At 48.6% G+C, this 20,785-nt stretch overlaps 1 non-coding gene across 1 annotated transcript; it reads right to left on the reverse strand.

Annotated features, from left to right (window-relative positions):
* Window positions 1-20,508: 20,508 nt before the first annotated feature.
* trnah-gug (transfer RNA histidin (anticodon GUG)) lies at window positions 20,509-20,580 on the reverse strand. Its single transcript has one exon. It is a non-coding gene; the product is annotated as a tRNA-His (tRNA).
* Between the last annotated feature and the right edge of the window lie 205 nt (window positions 20,581-20,785).

Genomic DNA, 20,785 nt, shown 5'->3' on the forward strand with positions numbered 1-20,785 from the left:
CTTGTTGACCAGGTGCAGAATAAGATCATGGGAATCTGGCAAAACAAGTTTCAGACGAGTTATCTCTTCCAGAATTGACCTCGTATATGTTTTTCTCCTGCCTGGGAATGCGTAGCGTTGGTGAACAAAGCACAACAGCTTAGGACTTACGAAGATAAGGAAGCCTGTTTCTCAGTGGAAAGTTACTGAATGCTAGATCACAATAGATAACCCTGTAATGTCGGTAACTATTGTGATCAAAAACACAACGGCAACAGCTGGGTAGACCACCCTCGCCCTCTACCGCCAGTAACGCAGAAACGTTGCAGTAAGTGGGGGGTTATGATTGGCTCGGTGTGGAAGAAAAATTAATATCCTTCCTTACTTAATTTTGATTGGAATTGAACAAGGTAACGAAAGGGTGCTTGTATGTGACAATTGGCATCTCTCGTTGACCAGGTACAGAAGAGGTTCTGTCACAGTCTGTCCTGTTCACTCACCTGCCAGCCATGCCCACCACGTTAAGCCAACTCCCCTCATCTGTTCACTCACCTGCTCCAGATCACCAATCAAGCCAGCATATAAACCCTTCCTGCACACACACTCTTTGCCAGATTGTTCTTAGCCCTCATGCAAGAATCTCCAGCATTCTCTCTTGGATTGATTTCCCGTTGCCGACCCTGCCTGCTCCCGACCTTCATGCCTCGTCGTAGCCCTGGTGAACACTCCAGTCTTCTGTCCCCAACCATGAACAGGTAGAAATAAAGCTCATTCTAAAACTACTTCCTTGGTTCCGTGTGCTGCATTTGGGTCTACCTGCGGTTCGTTACAGGTTCTTGGGAATCGGCAACGTAAGATTTGACGTAAGATTTGTCTGCGAATGTGTTGAAGGGTAAATGTAAATGTAAACATGAAATAGTAGAGGAGATAACGAAGCTTGGTTTTCCTTCCCTGAGAAGCTACAGTAGACCACCCGCGCCCCCTACCGTTAGTGGCATAGAAATGTTACTGTAAATAGTGGGCTTATGATTGGCACGGAGAAGGGATGGTGGCGTGGGCCGCCTGAAAGTTGAGATAGAATAATATCAAAATGCCCTTGTATTAGAAACTTAGAAACATAGAAAATAGGTGCAGGTGGAGGCCCTTCGAGCCAGCACCGCCATTCATTGTGATCATGGCTGATCGTCCACAATCAGTAACCCGTGCCTGCCTTCTCCCCATATCCTTTGATTCCACTAGCCCCTAGAGCTCTATCTAACTCTCTCTTAAATCCATCCAGTGATTTGGCTTCCACTGCCCTCTGTGGCAGAGAATTTGGGAACATTTTTCCTGCATCTAGCTTGTCCAGTCCTTTTATAATTTTATATGTTTCTATAATGTCCCCTCTCATGCTTCTAAACTCCAGTTTGAAAAGTCCGGGAGCAGAGCAAGGACGCCCGTTGGCTGAGAAGAAAAGTAAGTGTTAATTACAGTGGAAAAGGCAGTTTAAAAAGAGAGCCAAGGGGACGCTAGTAGTCAGTTTGAAAAGTCCAGGAGCAGAGCAAGGACGCCCGTTGGCTGAGAAGAAAAGTAAGTGTTAATTACAGTGGAGAAATCAGGTAAATTGGATAATCAGGCAATTTAATTGGTGATATAAGCAAGACTTGCAAAAGGGTGCAGCCCTGTTCGGGTGCAGCCCAGTGAGAAAAGTGCCCAGTGAGAAAAGTGCCCAGTGAGAAAAGTGCCCAGTGAGAAATGTGCCCAGTGAGAAAAGTGCCCAGTGAGAAAAGTGCCCAGTGAGAAAAGTGCCCAGTGAGAAAAGTGCCCAGTGAGAAAAGTGCCCAGTGAGAAAAGTGCCCAGTGAGAAAAGTGCCCAGTGAGAAAAGTGCCCAGTGAGAAAAGTGCCCAGTGAGAAAAGTGCCCAGTGAGAAAAGTGCCCAGTGAGAAAAGTGCCCAGTGAGAAAAGTGCCCAGTGAGAAAAGTGCCCAGTGAGAAAAGTGCCCAGTGAGAAAAGTGCCCAGTGAGAAAAGTGCCCAGTGAGAAAAGTGCCCAGTGAGAAAAGTGCGAGTCTTTGGCTGCGAGTCTTCGGCGAGGAGGCTGAGGTGAGGAGGATACAATTGTTTTAAGCCAGAACTGGTTATAGACACAAGGTAATGGCGGAAAAGTTGGTGCAGTGTGTTTCCTGCAGGATGTGGGAAGACAGGAACGTCGCTGGAGCTTCTGGGAGCTACACCTGCAAGAACTGTGTCCAGGTGCAGCTCCTGAAGGGACGTGTGGTGGAGTTGGAGAGGCAGTTGGATGACCTCAGGGCCATCCAGGAATGCGAGAGTTTCCTCGACAGGACCTATTGTGAGGCTGTCACGCCAAGGGTCCAGGTCGAGCGAAGGTGGGAGACTGTTTCAGGGGGGAGTGGACGAGGACTACAGGAGACCCCAGTGGCTGTGCCTATTGCAAATCTTGGGAACTGTCGGGGCAGAAGACGTTTCCAGTCCGAGTGGCGGACCTGTTGGCAAGGATACTCGACAGGGAAGACCGAAGTCAGGAAGAGCCGTGGTGGTCGGTGACTCCATCGTCCGAGGGACGGACAGAAGATTCTGTGGCAGCAGGAGGGACTTGAGGATGGTCTGTTGCCTCCCTGGTGCCAGGGTTCAACACATCACGGACCGGCTTCAGAAAATCCTAGTGAGGGAAGGCGATCAACCTGAAGTCGTGCACATGGGCACGAATGACATCGGGCGGAAGAGGAAGGAGGTGCTACAGCGGGAGTTTAGAGAGTTGGGAAAAACACTGAGCAGTAGGACGTCGAAGGTGGTTATCTCTGGACTGCTACCGGTACCTCGTGCTGGTGAGGCCAGGAACAGAGAGATAGAGGGTATGAATTTATGGCTGAGGGGCTGGTGCAGAGAGCAGGGATTTAGATTTCTGGACCACTGGGATCTCTTGTGGGCTAGGGGTGACCTGTACAAAAGGGACGGGTTACATCTTAACAGCAGGGGGACAAACATTCTGGCAGGCAGGTTTGCTAGTGTGACACCTGTGGCTTTAAACTAAGTAGTGGGGGGGAGGGGTTAACAAATTGTGAATATGAAGATGAGGTAAAAGGGAATACAGGAGATATTGCAAAAGACTCTCGGAAGAATGGGAACAGAAGTTCTAGAGGGGAAAAGAAATTAAGGGCAGGGCCAATTGTGACCGATGTGAGAGGGGAGGTAAATACAGAAGTTAAAGTGTTGTACTTAAATGCGCGTAGTATAAAAAATAAAGTGGATGAGCTTGAGGCTCAGTTAGTCATGGGCAAGTATGATGTTGTAGGGATCACTGAGACATGGCTACAAGAGGAACAGGGCTGGGAACTGAATATTCAGGAGTACACAACGTATAGAAAAGACAGACAGGTGGGCAGAGGGGGTGGGGTTGCTCTGATGGTAAGGAATGATATTCATTCCCTTGCAAGGGGTGACATTGAATCAGGGGATGTTGAATCAGTATGGATAGAAATGAGAAATTGTAAGGGTAAAAAGACCCTAATGGGAGTTATCTATAGGCCCCCAAACAGTAGCCTCGACATAGGGTGCAAGTTGAATCAGGAGATAAAATTGGCATGTCAAAAATGTAATGCTACGGTGGTTATGGGAGATTTCAACATGCAGGTAGACTGGGAAAATCAGGTTGGAAATGGACCCCAGGAAAGAGAGTTTGTAGAGTGCCTTCGAGATGGATTCTTAGAACAGCTTGTACTGGAGCCTACCTTGGAGAAGGCAATTCTGGATTTAGTGTTGTGTAATGATCCTGATCTGATAAGGGGACTAGAGGTAAAAGAGCCATTAGGAGGCAATGATCACAACATGATAAGTTTTACTCTGCAAATGGAAAGGCAGAAGGGAAAATCGGAAGTGTCGGTATTACAGGGGGATTACAGAGGCATGAGGCAGGAGCTGGCCAAAATTGACTGGAAGGAAGCCCTAGCAGGGAAGACGGTAGAACAGCAATGGCAGGTATTCCTGGGAATAATGCAGAGGTTGCAGGATCAATTTATTCCAAAGAGGCGGAAAGACTCTAAGGGGAGTAAGAGACACCTGTGGCTGACAAGGGAAGTCAAGGACAGCATAAAAATTAAGGAGAGGAAGTATAACATAGCAAAGAAGAGTGGGAAGATAGAGGATTGGGACTCTTTTAAAGAGCAACAAAAGTTAACTAAAAAGGCAATACGGGGAGAAAAGATGAGGTACGAGGGTAAACTAGCCAATAATATAAAGGAGGATAGCAAAAGTTTTTTTAGGTACGTGAAGAGGAAAAAAATAGTCAAGGCAAATGTGGGTCCCTTGAAAACAGAAACAGGGGAATTTATTATGGGGAACAAAGAAATGGCAGACGAGTAAAACCGTTACTTTGGATCTGTCTTCACTGAGGAAGATACACGCAATCTCCCAAATGTTCTAGGGGCCGGAGAACCTAGGGTGATGGAGGAACTGAAGGAAATCCACATTAGGCAGGAAATGGTTTTGGGTAGACTGATGGGACTGAAGGCTGATAAATCCCCAGGGCCTGATGGTCTGCATCCCAGGGTACTTAAGGAGGTGGCTCTAGAAATAGTGGAAGCATTGGAGATCATTTTTCAATGTTCTATAGATTCAGGATCAGTTCCTGTGGATTGGAGGATAGCAAATGTTATCCCACTTTTTAAGAAAGGAGGGAGAGAGAAAACGGGTAATTATGGACCAGTTAGTCTGACATCAGTGGTGGGGAAGATGCTGGAGTCAATTATAAAAGACGAAATTGCTGAGCATTTGGATAGCAGTAAAGGGATCATTCCGAGTCAGCATGGATTTATGAAGGGGAAATCATGCTTGACAAATCTACTGGAATTTTTTGAGGATGTAACTAGGAAAATTGACAGGGGTGAGTCAGTGGACGTGGTGTACCTCGACTTTCAGAAAGCCTTCGACAAGGTCCCACATAGGAGATTAGTGAGCAAAATTAGGGCACATGGTATTGGGGGTAGGGTACTGACATGGATAGAAAATTGGTTGACAGACAGAAAGCAAAGAGTGGGGATAAATGGGTCCCTTTCAGAATGGCAGGCAGTGACCAGTGGGGTACCGCAAGGTTCGGTGCTGGGACCCCAGCTATTTACGATATACATTAATGACTTAGACGAAGGGATTAAAAGTACCATTAGCAAATTTGCAGATGATACTAAGCTGGGGGGTAGTGTGAATTGTGAGGAAGATGCAATAAGGCTGCAGGGTGACTTGGACAGGTTGTGTGAGTGGGCGGATACATGGCAGATGCAGTTTAATGTAGATAAGTGTGAGGTTATTCACTTTGGAAGTAAGAATAGAAAGGCAGATTATTATCTGAATGGTGTCAAGTTAGGAGGAGGGGGAGTTCAACGAGATCTGGGTGTCCTAGTGCATCAGTCAATGAAAGGAAGCATGCAGGTACAGCAGGCAGTGAAGAAAGCCAATGGAATGTTGGCCTTCATAACAAGAGGAGTTGAATATAGGAGCAAAGAGGTCCTTCTACAGTTGTACCGGGCCCTGGTGAGACCGCACCTGGAGTACTGTGTGCAGTTTTGGTCTCCAAATTTGAGGAAGGATATTCTTGCTATGGAGGGCGTGCAGCTTAGGTTCACTAGGTTAATTCCCGGAATGGCGGGACTGTCGTATGTTGAAAGGCTGGAGCAATTAGGCTTGTATACACTGGAATTTAGAAGGATGAGGGGGGATCTTATTGAAACATATAAGATAATTAGGGGATTGGACACATTAGAGGCAGGAAACATGTTCCCAATGTTGGGGGAGTCCAGAACAAGGGGCCACAGTTTAAGAATAAGGGGTAGGCCATTTAGAACGGAGATGAGGAAGAACTTTTTCAGTCAGAGAGTGGTGAAGGTGTGGAATTCTCTGCCTCAGAAGGCAGTGGAGGCCAGTTCGTTGGATGCTTTCAAGAGAGAGCTGGATAGAGCTCTTAAGGATAGCGGAGTGAGGGGGTATGGGGAGAAGGCACGAACGGGGTACTGATTGAGAGTGATCAGCCATGATCGCATTGAATGGCGGTGCTGGCTCGAAGGGCTGAATGGCCCACTCCTGCACCTATTGTCTATTGTCTATAATTATGTCTGACTTGTATGAACCATCTGTTGTTGAATAAGATTAACATAAATAAAAAGTATGTTATGAGTAATGATATCATTGGTGCCCATGTAGTTGGTGGAATATTTTCGTAGAGTAGTATCTAACAACAACAAAAAAAATTGTTTGCTGCACAGTATAACTGTGGGCTAATTCTACTGTGAAGTCAGAGAACTGGTGGGCATTTTACTGCCGCTATCTCGCCATCATATCATGCAATAAAATCTCGAAGCAAATCTGCGAAGTCTCCGCTTTTCATTTTCCTTGAATTTCCCTCTAAATTAACTTCTTCCACACTTGGGGACGGCGCGGTCTGCTTGAAAGATGAGATAGAATAATGTCAAGATGCCCTTGTATTGTGTTTGACTTGCATTAACAATCTGTTGTTGAATAAGATTAACATAAACAAAAAAGTATATTATGACTAATGAAATAACTAATGCCCATGTTGTGGATAGTAATTACAGGAAAACATAAGGCCAAGTCCGAAGTATATTTTCATATAGTTGTATCTAACAAATAAAAAAGTTGTTTACTGCACTGTGTACCTGTCGGCTTATTCTGCTGCAAAGTCAGAGAACTGGTGGGCAGGTAACTGCCGCCATCTCACCTTGATATCATGCAATAAAGTCCGTTGAAGGGAAACTCACAGTCTCCGTTTGTCCTTTAATTTTTATCTAAGTCAATTTCCTCGACAGCCATCCAAGAGGAATAGGAGTAACATTTCCTCCAGTTTGCATGTGGCCTCACTCAGGTAACAGAGAAGCCACAGGTTAGAAAGTTCAGTCAGGGAATAGGAGCGAGGTTGGGTGTTGGGGGGCGGGGAGTTAAAACGTTTAGCAACCAGGAGATCAAGCTGCCTTTTGTGAGCCGAGCGTATGTGTTTGGTGAAAGGTTTGTCTCGTCTACACTTGGTATCGCCGATGTAAATAAGCCACATGGAATGACGCAGATGAGATGCGAGTGCGGAGAGTGGTTCCGGCGGCGGCGGTCGTTGTGCGATTGGGACGCGGACGCAGCGGGAGCGGATGAACAGGAGAGCCGTGAGTGCGCCGACTGCGGCAGTTGAGGTGGGCGCCGGGGCTCAGCTGTGCACCGAGTGTTAGTGGCCATAGGGCGACGGGACCCCCCCGCTGAGGAAGGGAAGGGAGCGCACAACGGTGACGGACTGCCCGCGGAGAGAGGGGAGCGCACTCCTTGGTGGCGGTGGGGGGGGGGGGCTCTCCCGGGGAGGGGGGCAGCGCACCACGGAGGAGGGGGGGTGGGGAGGGAGCGGGATAGGACCCAAGGAGGGAGGTGGGAGCAGGATCTGGGCAGGGAGTGAGGACCGAGACCCGGGAAGGGGGGGGGGGGTGAGTGGGACCCGTGGAGGGAGGGGTGGAGCGAGACCCGAGGAGGGAGGGACTCTGCCAGTGAGGGGGTGAGCGCTCCCGTGGAGGGGACGGAAGCGGGGCCCAGGGAGGAGATGGAAGCGGGGCCCGGTTATGTATCCCGGGGAGGGCAGTCTTGGTTATGGGTAGAGGGCGAGACATGGGGCCCTCTGTTCCAGATCTGGCGATGGATGTATTGGTGTTGCTCCAGCTTCTGTCGGTATAAATGCCGTGGTGTTAAACTCGCTAATGGGGGTGTGGGGAACAAATGTCAGTTGTTGGGGTATTTATAGTTTCACATTTGCTTTATAGAGGGACCTGTTCAGTGTCTTCTGTCCTGTTGTTGAATTGCGTCAGGGCTGCGTATCCAGTTCACGCAGAGCAGACCTTTTGCACGTCTTTGAATGCACCTTGGGCGCCGCAAATACACCGATTCTCTCGAAGTGTCGTAGAATACAACGTGGTGGAGTAATTCAGCACTTTGTGTTCTGCGGTGCTGAGGTAAGTCAGCGGATCAAGCAGCATATTTGGACGACATGGATAGACAACTTTCCAGTTGGAACCCTTCTTCATACTGAATGTAATATGTGGGGGAAAGTTGAAAAAGGGACAATGCCTGACCCGTGATTGGTGGATACGGGTGAAGGTTGGATTATTGGCAGACAGATGCACAAAGGCTAGTGGAATTCTCTGCCACAGAAGGTAGTTGAGGCCAGTTAATTGGCTATATTTAAGAGGGAGTTAGATGTGGCCCTTGTGGCTAAAGGGATCAGGGGGTATGGAGAGAAGGCAGGTACAGGTTACTGAGCTGGATGATCAGCCATGATCATATTGAATGGTGGTGCAGGCTCGAAGGGCCGAATGGCCTACTCCTGCACTTATTTTCTATGTTCCTATGTTTCTAAAAGAGTGACAAACATGGACGGAAGGAGATAAGAGGACAAAAGCACGTCGAAAGATAAGTGGATATGGGTGTGAAGGTAAGAAGAGTAATAAATATCAGTAAAATGTAAAGCCATGGGGAGGTACACAGGAGGAAAGGGGCGTGGGTGTTGACGGTGAGAGAAACTGCATGAAACTCGGTGAGAACATGGGCGGTCACGGTGGTGCAGCGGTAGAGTTGCTGCCTTACAGCGAATGCAGCGCCAGAGACCCGGGTTCCATCCCGACTACGGGTGCTGTCTGTACGGAGTTTGTACGTTCTTCCCGTGACCTGCGTGAGTTTTTTTTCGGAGATCTTCGAATTCCTCCCACACTCCAAAGACGTACAGGTTTGTAGGTTAATTGGCTTGGTAAATGTAAAAAATGTCCCTGGTCCCCGAAGGGCCTCTTTCCGCGCTGTACCTCCGAACTAAACTAGGGTGGGGGTGGGACACGAGAAAGACAGAGGTACATTGGTATAATTAGAGAATTCACTGCACATACCATTGAGTTCTCAACCACCTCAGGGGAATAGGAGGTGCCTTCGGTCCGGTTCACATGTGGCTTCACTCTGGTAATGGAGGAGCCCCAGGGCAGACAGTTCAGTCACAGAATGGGAGCGAAATGGGGGTTGGGGGGGGGGTTCAAAACAGGTGAGCGCTCCCCGGTGATCGGACCCGGGCAGGGAAGGGTGGAGCGAGAGCCGATGAGGGAGGAGGGCAGCGGGTCCCGGGGATGGAGTGAGGACGGGACCCGAGGAGTGAGGGGGGAGCGGAACCCGGGTGACGATGGTGATAGTGGGTCCCGGGGAGGGAGGGGTAGCGGGAACAGGGGAGGGAGCGGGGGAGCGCACCCCGGGGGAAGGGTGTGGTGCGCACCCCGAATATCAAACTGTTGCAGAAATTCTGCAGGTCAGTCGGGAGGTAGGGTCTCGATCCAAAATGCAAGCCATCCCACTGTGTCCGCAGATACTGCCTGAGCCGCTGAATCAATCCAGAAGCTTGTTTCTCATGGGGAAGTATGACAGTTTTGCAGTTCTGGTTACGGGGTGTCAGCGGCTTGGGGGGCTTTGTCCTAGTCCAGGTAATGAGGGGATGTAGGAGGTGGTGGGTCATGAAATTGTGCGTTCTGCTGTTCAACACATGTTCTTAACCACATTTGTGAAAAATACCTGAAAAATAACAGGTGGTGGCATCTGAAGAAGGGTCTCCACCCGATACGTCACCCATTCCTTCACTCCAGTGATGCTGCCTGTCCCGCTGAATTACTCCAGCTGTTTGTGTCTCTCTTAGGTGGTGACCAATGGGTGTCCTGCTTCCATTTGTGGGTTGGAATATCCATTTCCTGATTCAGAAAATAACATCCCTGTTACTGAAAATTACAGTTGCTGGGATATTTATCGTTTCACGTTTGCTTTATGGAGGGAATTGTTCAGAATCTTCTGTTTTACTGTTGACTTGGATCAGGGCAGCCTATCCAGTTTAAGCAGAGCGGGCATATTGTGCGATTGGGACGCGGACGCAGCGGGAGCGGATGAACAGGAGAGCCGTGAGTGCGCCGACTGCGGCAGTTGAGGTGGGCGCCGGGGCTCAGCTGTGCACCGAGTGTTAGTGGCCATAGGGCGACGGGACCCCCCCGCTGAGGAAGGGAAGGGAGCGCACAACGGTGACGGACTGCCCGCGGAGAGAGGGGAGCGCACTCCTTGGTGGCGGTGGGGGGGGGGGGCTCTCCCGGGGAGGGGGGCAGCGCACCACGGAGGAGGGGGGGTGGGGAGGGAGCGGGATAGGACCCAAGGAGGGAGGTGGGAGCAGGATCTGGGCAGGGAGTGAGGACCGAGACCCGGGAAGGGGGGGGGGGGTGAGTGGGACCCGTGGAGGGAGGGGTGGAGCGAGACCCGAGGAGGGAGGGACTCTGCCAGTGAGGGGGTGAGCGCTCCCGTGGAGGGGACGGAAGCGGGGCCCAGGGAGGAGATGGAAGCGGGGCCCGGTTATGTATCCCGGGGAGGGCAGTCTTGGTTATGGGTAGAGGGCGAGACATGGGGCCCTCTGTTCCAGATCTGGCGATGGATGTATTGGTGTTGCTCCAGCTTCTGTCGGTATAAATGCCGTGGTGTTAAACTCGCTAATGGGGGTGTGGGGAACAAATGTCAGTTGTTGGGGTATTTATAGTTTCACATTTGCTTTATAGAGGGACCTGTTCAGTGTCTTCTGTCCTGTTGTTGAATTGCGTCAGGGCTGCGTATCCAGTTCACGCAGAGCAGACCTTTTGCACGTCTTTGAATGCACCTTGGGCGCCGCAAATACACCGATTCTCTCGAAGTGTCGTAGAATACAACGTGGTGGAGTAATTCAGCACTTTGTGTTCTGCGGTGCTGAGGTAAGTCAGCGGATCAAGCAGCATATTTGGACGACATGGATAGACAACTTTCCAGTTGGAACCCTTCTTCATACTGAATGTAATATGTGGGGGAAAGTTGAAAAAGGGACAATGCCTGACCCGTGATTGGTGGATACGGGTGAAGGTTGGATTATTGGCAGACAGATGCACAAAGGCTAGTGGAATTCTCTGCCACAGAAGGTAGTTGAGGCCAGTTAATTGGCTATATTTAAGAGGGAGTTAGATGTGGCCCTTGTGGCTAAAGGGATCAGGGGGTATGGAGAGAAGGCAGGTACAGGTTACTGAGCTGGATGATCAGCCATGATCATATTGAATGGTGGTGCAGGCTCGAAGGGCCGAATGGCCTACTCCTGCACTTATTTTCTATGTTCCTATGTTTCTAAAAGAGTGACAAACATGGACGGAAGGAGATAAGAGGACAAAAGCACGTCGAAAGATAAGTGGATATGGGTGTGAAGGTAAGAAGAGTAATAAATATCAGTAAAATGTAAAGCCATGGGGAGGTACACAGGAGGAAAGGGGCGTGGGTGTTGACGGTGAGAGAAACTGCATGAAACTCGGTGAGAACATGGGCGGTCACGGTGGTGCAGCGGTAGAGTTGCTGCCTTACAGCGAATGCAGCGCCAGAGACCCGGGTTCCATCCCGACTACGGGTGCTGTCTGTACGGAGTTTGTACGTTCTTCCCGTGACCTGCGTGAGGTTTTTTTCGGAGATCTTCGAATTCCTCCCACACTCCAAAGACGTACAGGTTTGTAGGTTAATTGGCTTGGTAAATGTAAAAAATGTCCCTGGTCCCCGAAGGGCCTCTTTCCGCGCTGTACCTCCGAACTAAATTAGGGTGGGGGTGGGACACGAGAAAGACAGAGGTACATTGGTATAATTAGAGAATTCACTGCACATACCATTGAGTTCTCAACCACCTCAGGGGAATAGGAGGTGCCTTCGGTCCGGTTCACATGTGGCTTCACTCTGGTAATGGAGGAGCCCCAGGGCAGACAGTTCAGTCACAGAATGGGAGCGAAATGGGGGTTGGGGGGGGGGTTCAAAACAGGTGAGCGCTCCCCGGTGATCGGACCCGGGCAGGGAAGGGTGGAGCGAGAGCCGATGAGGGAGGAGGGCAGCGGGTCCCGGGGATGGAGTGAGGACGGGACCCGAGGAGTGAGGGGGGAGCGGAACCCGGGTGACGATGGTGATAGTGGGTCCCGGGGAGGGAGGGGTAGCGGGAACAGGGGAGGGAGCGGGGGAGCGCACCCCGGGGGAAGGGTGTGGTGCGCACCCCGAATATCAAACTGTTGCAGAAATTCTGCAGGTCAGTCGGGAGGTAGGGTCTCGATCCAAAATGCAAGCCATCCCACTGTGTCCGCAGATACTGCCTGAGCCGCTGAATCAATCCAGAAGCTTGTTTCTCATGGGGAAGTATGACAGTTTTGCAGTTCTGGTTACGGGGTGTCAGCGGCTTGGGGGGCTTTGTCCTAGTCCAGGTAATGAGGGGATGTAGGAGGTGGTGGGTCATGAAATTGTGCGTTCTGCTGTTCAACACATGTTCTTAACCACATTTGTGAAAAATACCTGAAAAATAACAGGTGGTGGCATCTGAAGAAGGGTCTCCACCCGATACGTCACCCATTCCTTCACTCCAGTGATGCTGCCTGTCCCGCTGAATTACTCCAGCTGTTTGTGTCTCTCTTAGGTGGTGACCAATGGGTGTCCTGCTTCCATTTGTGGGTTGGAATATCCATTTCCTGATTCAGAAAATAACATCCCTGTTACTGAAAATTACAGTTGCTGGGATATTTATCGTTTCACGTTTGCTTTATGGAGGGAATTGTTCAGAATCTTCTGTTTTACTGTTGACTTGGATCAGGGCAGCCTATCCAGTTTAAGCAGAGCGGGCATATTGCACGCCTTTACATGCAACTTGGGCGGAGTTTGAGACTCCTGCCACAAATTGTGTATTTTACTTTAAAATAATTCAGTCCAGTATCCTTTTGAGCAGCACGTGGTGCTTTTAGCAGCAAGATGGAAAAATCATAAGGGGAGTAAGAGGAGGAAAGATTCTAACGGGAGTAAGAGGCAATCGTGGCTGACAAGGGAAGTTAGGGATAGATTAAAACTAAAAGAAAAGATGTATAAGATAGCAAAGAGCATCGGGAAGCCAGAGGATTGTGTAACTTTCAAAGGTCAACAGAAGGTAACAAAACGGGCCTTACGGGCTGAAAAGATGAAGTACGAGGGTAAGCTGGCCAAGAAAATAAAGAAGGACTGTAAAAACGTATTTAGGTATGTTAAGAGAAAAAGATTAGTAAAGACAAATGTGGGTCCCTTGAAGGCAGATACGGGTGAAATTATTATGGGTAACAAGGAAGTGGCAGAAGAGTTGAACAGGTACTTCGGATCTGTCTTCACGAAGGAAGACACAAACAATCTCCCAGATGTACTAGAGGACGGAGGATCAAGGTAGACAGAGGAACTGAAAGAAATTTGCATTAGGAGAGAAATAGTATTGGGTAGACTGATGGGACCGAAAGCTGAAAAATCCCCGGGGTCTGATGGTCTGCATGCCATACTCAAGGAAGTGGCTCTAGAAATCGTGCACGAATTAGTGATCATTTTCCAAAATGTTCAATTGATTCAGGATCAGTTTCTGTGAATTGGAGGATAGCTAATGTTATCCCACTTTTCAAGAAAGGAGCGAGAGAGAAAACGGGGAATTATAGACCAGTTAGTCTGACATCGGTGGTGTGGAAGATGTTGGAGTCAATTATTAAAGAGGTAATGACGGCGCATTTGGATAGCAATGAAAGGATTGGTCCGCGTCAGCATGGATTTACGAAGGGGAAATCCTGCTTGACTAATCTTCTGCAATTTTTTGTGCATATTACAAGTAAAATGGATGAATGGGAGCCAGTGGATGTAGTGTATCTAGACTTCTAGAAAGCCGTTGATAAGGTCCCACACTGGAGATTGGTGAGCAAAATTAGAGCACATGATATTGGGGGTTGGGTATTGACATAGATAGAGAATTGGTTGGCAGAGAGGAAGCAAAGAGTAGGAATAAACGGGTCATTTTCATAATGGTAGGCAGTGGCGATTGGACTGTCGCAAGGCTCGGTGTTGTGGCCACAACTATTTATACTATGTATTAATGATTTGGATGAAGGAATTTGAAGTAACACTAGCAAGTTTGCAGATGACACAAAGTTGGGTGGCAGTGTGAACTGTAAAGATGATGTTAGGAGGTTGCTGGGTGACTTGGACAGGTTGAGTGAGTGGGCAGATGCGTGGCAGATGCAGTATAAAGTGATAAATGTGAGATTATCCACTTTGGCGGCAAAAACAACGAGGCAGAATATTATCTCAATGGTGTCAGATTATGTAAAGAGGAATTGCAACGAGACCTGGGTGTCCTTGCACACCAGTCACTGAAAGTAAGCATGCAAGTAGAGCAGGCAGAAAGCTAATGGCATGTTGGCCTTCATAAAGAGAGGATTTCACTATAGGAGCAAAGAGGCCCTTTTGCAGTTGTATAGGGCCCTGGTGAGACCACATCTGGAGTATTGTGTGCAGTTTTGGTCTCCTAATTTAAGGAGGGACGTCCTTGCTATTGAGGCAGGTTCACGAGGTTAATTCCTTGGATGGCGGGACAGTCATATGAGGAAAGATTGGAAAGACTGGGCTTGTATTCACTCTAGTTTAGAAGGATGAGAGGGGATCTTATAGAGACGTCTAAAACCATAAAAGGAATGGACAAGCTAGATGCAGGAAAAATGTTCCCAATGTTGAGGAAGTCCGGAAACAGGGACCACAGTCTAACAATAAATGGGAGGCCATTTAAATCTGAGGTGAGAAGAAACTTTTTCACCCAGAGAGTTGTGAATTTGTGGAATTCTCTGCCACAGAAGACAGTAAATGCCAATTCACTGAATGAATTTAAAAGAGAGTTAGGGGCTAGTGGAATCAAGGGATATGGGGAGAAGGCAGGCACAGGTTACTGATTGTGGAATGATCAGCCTTATTAATCACAATGAATGGCGGTGCTGGCTCGAAGGGCCGAATGGCCTCTTCCTGCACGTGTTTTCCATGTTTCCATTTTTCTATCAGATAAATTATTCTAAAGTAATATACATTTTTGTAAAGCACGGCCCTGACCCGATTCGTCACCTATCCATTTTCTCCAGAGATGCTGCCTGACCCATTGAGTTACTACTGCATTTTGTGCCCACATTGTAGCTAAGTTCGTGTTGTTGTCCCTTAGGTCTCAGGAATTTATATTTCGAACAATAGACTCTTCTGGGGTTATTCAGAGGACCATGTTGGGATTACGTTCATTACAGATTAAGGGCCATTAATTTAGCATTGAAGGAGCCTGTCAATTTTAGGTCAGGACTGGCAGTATCTATTTTTTGGATATTAAAGTCCAGAATTACAGTATCTTGTATTACAGGGTTTGCGCCGTCTTTGGTACTGGTATTTGTTTACTATTACCACGCATACTGAGATACGGTGAGAATCTTTGCTTTCTATGCTATCCGGACAACCACCCGAGTAAATCAGTACAAAAGAAAAACTAAACAGAAAATCAACAGAGTGCAGAATATGGTGTTATAGCTACAGAGAACGTGCACATTAAAAAAAAGCATGGGGAAGATTGGAAAATCAGGAATTCATCCCTGGCATGTGCGAGGTCCATTCAAGAGTCTGATTATAGAGGGGAAAATATATTCTCGACCCGAAACGTCACCCATTCCTTTTCTCCCGAGATGCTGCCTGACCTGCTGAGTTACTCCAGCATTTTGTGAATAAATCGATTTGTACCAGCATCTGCAGATATTTTCTTATATATATATATATATATATATATATATATATATATTCTGGTGGTAGATGCTTTGAAGCCTTTGTCTCTTCTGCCTGACAGTAGAGGAGATTAGGGGGAACGACTAGGGTACGAGTGGGCCTGGAGTGCTCTTTGATTATGTTAGCAGCTTTTTCAGATTTAAAACATAGCACAAAAAGTAAGGAAATTTGTTTTTGGTAGATTATTTCTTTGTTGCAACAATGCTTCTTGGCAATAAATCTTATACCGTTGGAAAGCCTGTTTATTTCCCTTTTAAATGGTGCCACATTTGTAAGGAACATGCATTTGTGGGATGAGCAGCAGAGCTGAGTATGTGGGATGCGCCCATGAAAAATCTGCCAAATCTTCTCTGCCAATGCCAAACAGCTTATTCTGCCATTGACTCTTGTTCGGTGTTGTTTGGTGGATTGGATGATTGAAGTCTGAAGAAACAAGACATGTTGGCAATTTAACAATTTATTCATTTAATAAACAGGAGCCTCAGTAGCGTGTGGAAGAACCATACACAGCCACAACAGCCTGGCACCTCCTCCTCATGCTGGTCACCAGCCTGGTCACACACTGTTGTGGGATGGCATCCCATTCTTCAACCAGCATTTGTCGCAAGTCAGCCAACGTGGTTGTGTTGGTCACTCTGGCACGAACAGCACGCCCAAGCTGATCCCACAAGTGTTCAATGGGGTTGAGGTCAGGACTGCTGGCAGGCCATTCCATCCTCTCCACTCCCAAATTCTGGAGGTAGTCTCTGAGAAACCCTGCTCTGTGAGGGCGAGCATTGTCATCTTGGAGGATAGAGTTCGGTCCAGACTGTGGAGATATGGGATTGCCACTGGTTGCCACTGGTTGCAGAATCTCATCTCGATATCTCTCTGCATTGAGATTGCCTCCAATGATGACAAGCCTCGTTTTTCCAGTGAGGGAGATGCCGCCCCACACCATCATACTGCCTCCACCAAAAGATGTTCCTCTATTGGTGCAGCAATCAGCATAGCGTTCTCCGCGTCTTCTTCACACTTTGACCCTATGATCCAACTGCCGTAGGCAGAATCTGGACTCATCGCTGAACATAACGTTCCTCCACATGTTCAGGTTCCAGTGCACGTGTTGCCGACACGAGTGCAAACGGGCCTGACGGTGAAGGGCAGTCATGGCAGGCCTCTTGGCAGTCCTATGAGACCGGAGATCGGCTGCGCGCAGTCTATTCCGAATTGTCTGGGCAGAGAGCCGTCGGCCATATCGTCCTGCAAACCTTGACTGCAAATCTGTAGAAGACAGCCTACGGTTCCTAAGTGCTGACAGGGTGAGGAAACGGTCTTCTTCGGGTGTCGTCTTCTTGGGACGCCCACTTCGCGGCCTGTCTCTGACATCCCCCGTTATATGGAACTTGGCCTTCACTTTGGAGATGGTACCAGGGCTCACTCCAAATAATGCCGCAACTTGGTTTTGCGGAACACCAGCTTGAAGTTGCCTTATCGCACGGGCCCTATCCAGATCAGTCAAACGTGGCATGCCGATTCTTGGAGCAGACGCCTACTGACCACTGTAGCAGTGCCCATGCTCACAGATGCTGCCAATCAGGTGCCAATCAGGCACCTGATTGTCAGTACCTGGGGGTACCAGAAGCTCAAAACAAGAGTCAATAGCAACAGCAGAATAAGTTGTTTGGCATTGGCAGAGAAGATTTGGCAAATTTTTCATGGGCGCAACCCATATACTCAGCTCTGCTGCTCATCCCACAAATGCATGTTCCTTACAAATGTGGCACCATTTAAAAGGGAAATAAACAGGCTTTCCAGCGGTATAAGATTTATTGTCAAGAAGCATTGTTACAACAAAGAAATAATCTACCAAACACAAATGTCCTTACTTTTTGTGCTATGTTTTAGATGAAGGCGCTGTGTACAAACTCTGGTTTGCGTGATGGACTGCGTTGTGTTCAAAATTGTCTGCAATTTCTAGGCAGAGCCGTTGCCGTACTGCATCCAGATATCCAGATAGGACCAGGCAGCTGGTCGGGCTGCACCTCTGGAGAAAATGAATGGGTGACGTTTCGGGACGAGACCCTTCTTCAAACCGAAGCAGGGGAGAGGGAAATACATTGTTATTTTAAATATACTAGACCATGAAAGTGTAAAAATTAAAAACGTAGAGCAGCCGAAGTAGCAGAAACTCCGCGGTGATTCGCTGCTGATAAGGTAGTTCAGGAACCTGCTGGTTTTGAACTTAGAGGAATTCATTCTAGAACTTGGAGGAATCAGTTCTTGTCTCAGATGTCTCTGTTTTGGACCATGGCAAATTGTTGGTGGCATTTACACCAAGAACTTGAAACTCTGACTATGTTTTGTACAAGATTAGTAACTCTATGTTCAGTGTAGTTTGTACATATCCTGTTCTTGGTGATAATCAGCAACTATAGGAAAGTATATTTGCGTCATATGTCTTCATCCCCATTGCGTAGGCAGGTTAAGCTGTAAATCGCCGTAGCAGGAGGACACTCACAAGCTGAGAGTCTGGTCTGAATCCGAGGAGGGAGTGCACAGAGTGTCAGTAACTGAGCAGATCCCCTCTAATCAATTGCCATTTCAGACATTTACACGGCTGCAGGCATAAGTTTAAAATTACAGTACAGGTGTATAAACCCGCGTTTGCAGCGATTAGTTCTGGGGGCAAGAAATATGCGAATCACTAATCACAAGGCTGTCACTGAGTTGGGCGATCTTGGTCTCTGTCGTTCTATTTCACGATTTAAAAAAAAAGAACGTCAAGGAAATTATCTGCAATAATTCCAAAATAATATGTTATTAAATGAACGGAGGGTCGCGCGTTCGAAGCGGTGAGATTAGAGTGGGCTGGGCGAGTGGACAGGTCAAGTTGGACGATGTCGAGCCAGCTGTTGGAGATGGATGGAGAATAACTGTTCATGGGAGAAGGATCTGCTGAGTGACAAGTGGGGAGTAGGAGATATGGGATGGTCAGCATTAGGGCAAGGGGAGCAGGAGATATGGGATTGTCAGTATTAGGGCAAGGGGAGCAGGAGATATGGGATGGTCAGTATTAGGGCAAGGGGAGCAGGAGATATGGGATGGTCAGTATTGGGGCAAGGGGAGCAGGAGATATGGGATGGTCAGTATTAGGGCAAGGGGAGCAGGAGATATGGGATGGTCAGTATTAGGGCAAGGGGAGCAGGAGATATGGGATGGTCAGTATTAGGGCAAGGGGAGCAGGAGATATGGGATGGTCAGTATTGGGGCAAGGGGAGCAGGAGATATGGGATTGTCAGTATTGGGGCAAGGGGAGCAGGAGATCGCGGTGTTGGTATTAAAGCCCCCGATTAGGAAGTGGTTCGCGGAGCAGTAGGGCCCAGAGGAATCAAATAATGGGACGATATTAGAGTTGGTTGCGACGACACCCCAACCTGGGAGCAGAGGGGTGCCGTCGAATTTAGCCACATCGGACATCCCGACCTGCGGGTGCCGGGTAGGCGGTGAGATCAAGCGATCGGTGGCCCCAGCCATCGACATTGAAAGATATTGAGAGATATTGATGCTCGCTAAGGAAGAAGGAAATATGGGGTTGGGTCGAGGCAACTGAGGTCAAAGGAAGCAGATTGAGGTAGGAACTGGAGAACGGAGGATGGAAATTACTTGAAAATACTGTTCAGTGAACAGTATAAACTGACGAGCCCCCGGCCAAGAGCTTAAAGGAGAGAGATGGTGGGTGTGCGTGTATGAACAACACGGGGCAGAGCGCCAGCCCGGGACAAAGTGCCGTGGCAGGGACTCAGAAATCCTCTAATCCGCACAGTAAAATGATGTTCACTGATCACGTGTGGTTGGCCGGTCGGTCGGTCGGTCGGGTGTGAATGTCTGCAGTCAGCAACAGAGAGTGGTAGAATTCGACAGACGCAGAGAGAAACTGACCAGCCAGGCACTTACACAAGAGTGTGCATCTGGTGATGTCACGTCTGCCGGTAAACAGACATAAACCCGTTCCAGTTACCCTGAATTATGACTGAGAATGAGAATCCCTTGTTTTGCCCATCTTTGATCCCATGAACTCTCCTTAATATCCAGTTAGGTCCAGTCTAGATACTGATGAATAATGTACCAGTCGCCATTCACTCAGCTCAACGATGTATAACGGAGCGACCATGAGAAGAGGCAGGTTCCGAGTCAGTGTGGATGTGGCCCGGTGTTGTCTGTTCAATGAAGGTCGGCTCCCTCCCAGGCACGGCTGCTGCGGGGAATGGGCGCTCCCCATCAGCAGCGGCTGGTCCAGAGAGCGGAGATTCGACGTCGTTGCCGAGGCATTCGTCTGATTCTGCCACTTGCCCACCGCGCAGTGGGAAATTCTCAGAAAATCGCTGACACCCCTGCGCCTGCTGATCTGCCGAGATTGATAATATCGAAATACGCCAACTGTTTTCATATATATTAGCGGGAGAGGGAATGTGTCCAGGAAAAGGTGGGCGACGACAGAGGAAACTGAATAGACAATAGACAATAGGTGCAGGAGTAGGCGATTCGGCCCTTCGAGCCAGCACCGCCATTCAATGTGATCATGGCTGATCATTCTCAATCAGTACCCCGTTCCTCCCTTCTCCCCATACCCCCTGACTCCGCTATCCTTAAGAGCTCTATCTAGCTCTCTCTTGAATGCATTCAGAGAATTGGCCTCCACTGCCTTCTGAGGCAGAGAATTCCACAGATTCACAACTCTCTGACTGAAAAAGTTTTTCCTCATCTCCGTTCTAAATGGCCTACCCCTTATTCTTAAACTGTGGCCCCTTAAAGGCTGGCTGTGGGCGCAATGTCGATAAAAGGAGGGAGTTGAGCTCGGCGGAGCAGCTGAAAGATAAATCTTTGGCACTGCCGTGACTCGGATTCGAACCGAGGTTGCTGCGGCCACAACGCAGAGTACTGACCACTATACGATCACGGCCACACAAATCAGCTGTGCGCTAACTGCACCGTCAACGCCTCTGATCATCGTGTGACTCACACACTGACGCTCTGGGGACCAGCCTTAAACCAGTGGGTCGCGCTGCCCGGCTACGCTTCAACAGTTGAGCCACCTCCACGTTTGAATCTGTGACCTGACTGTCTCTCTACGGCGCAGTGCAGTGAAGGCAGGAAAAGAAGGCGCC

This window comes from Rhinoraja longicauda, chromosome 2 (genome assembly GCF_053455715.1).
Source record: "Rhinoraja longicauda isolate Sanriku21f chromosome 2, sRhiLon1.1, whole genome shotgun sequence".
NCBI classification, from domain to species: Eukaryota; Metazoa; Chordata; class Chondrichthyes; order Rajiformes; family Arhynchobatidae; genus Rhinoraja; species Rhinoraja longicauda.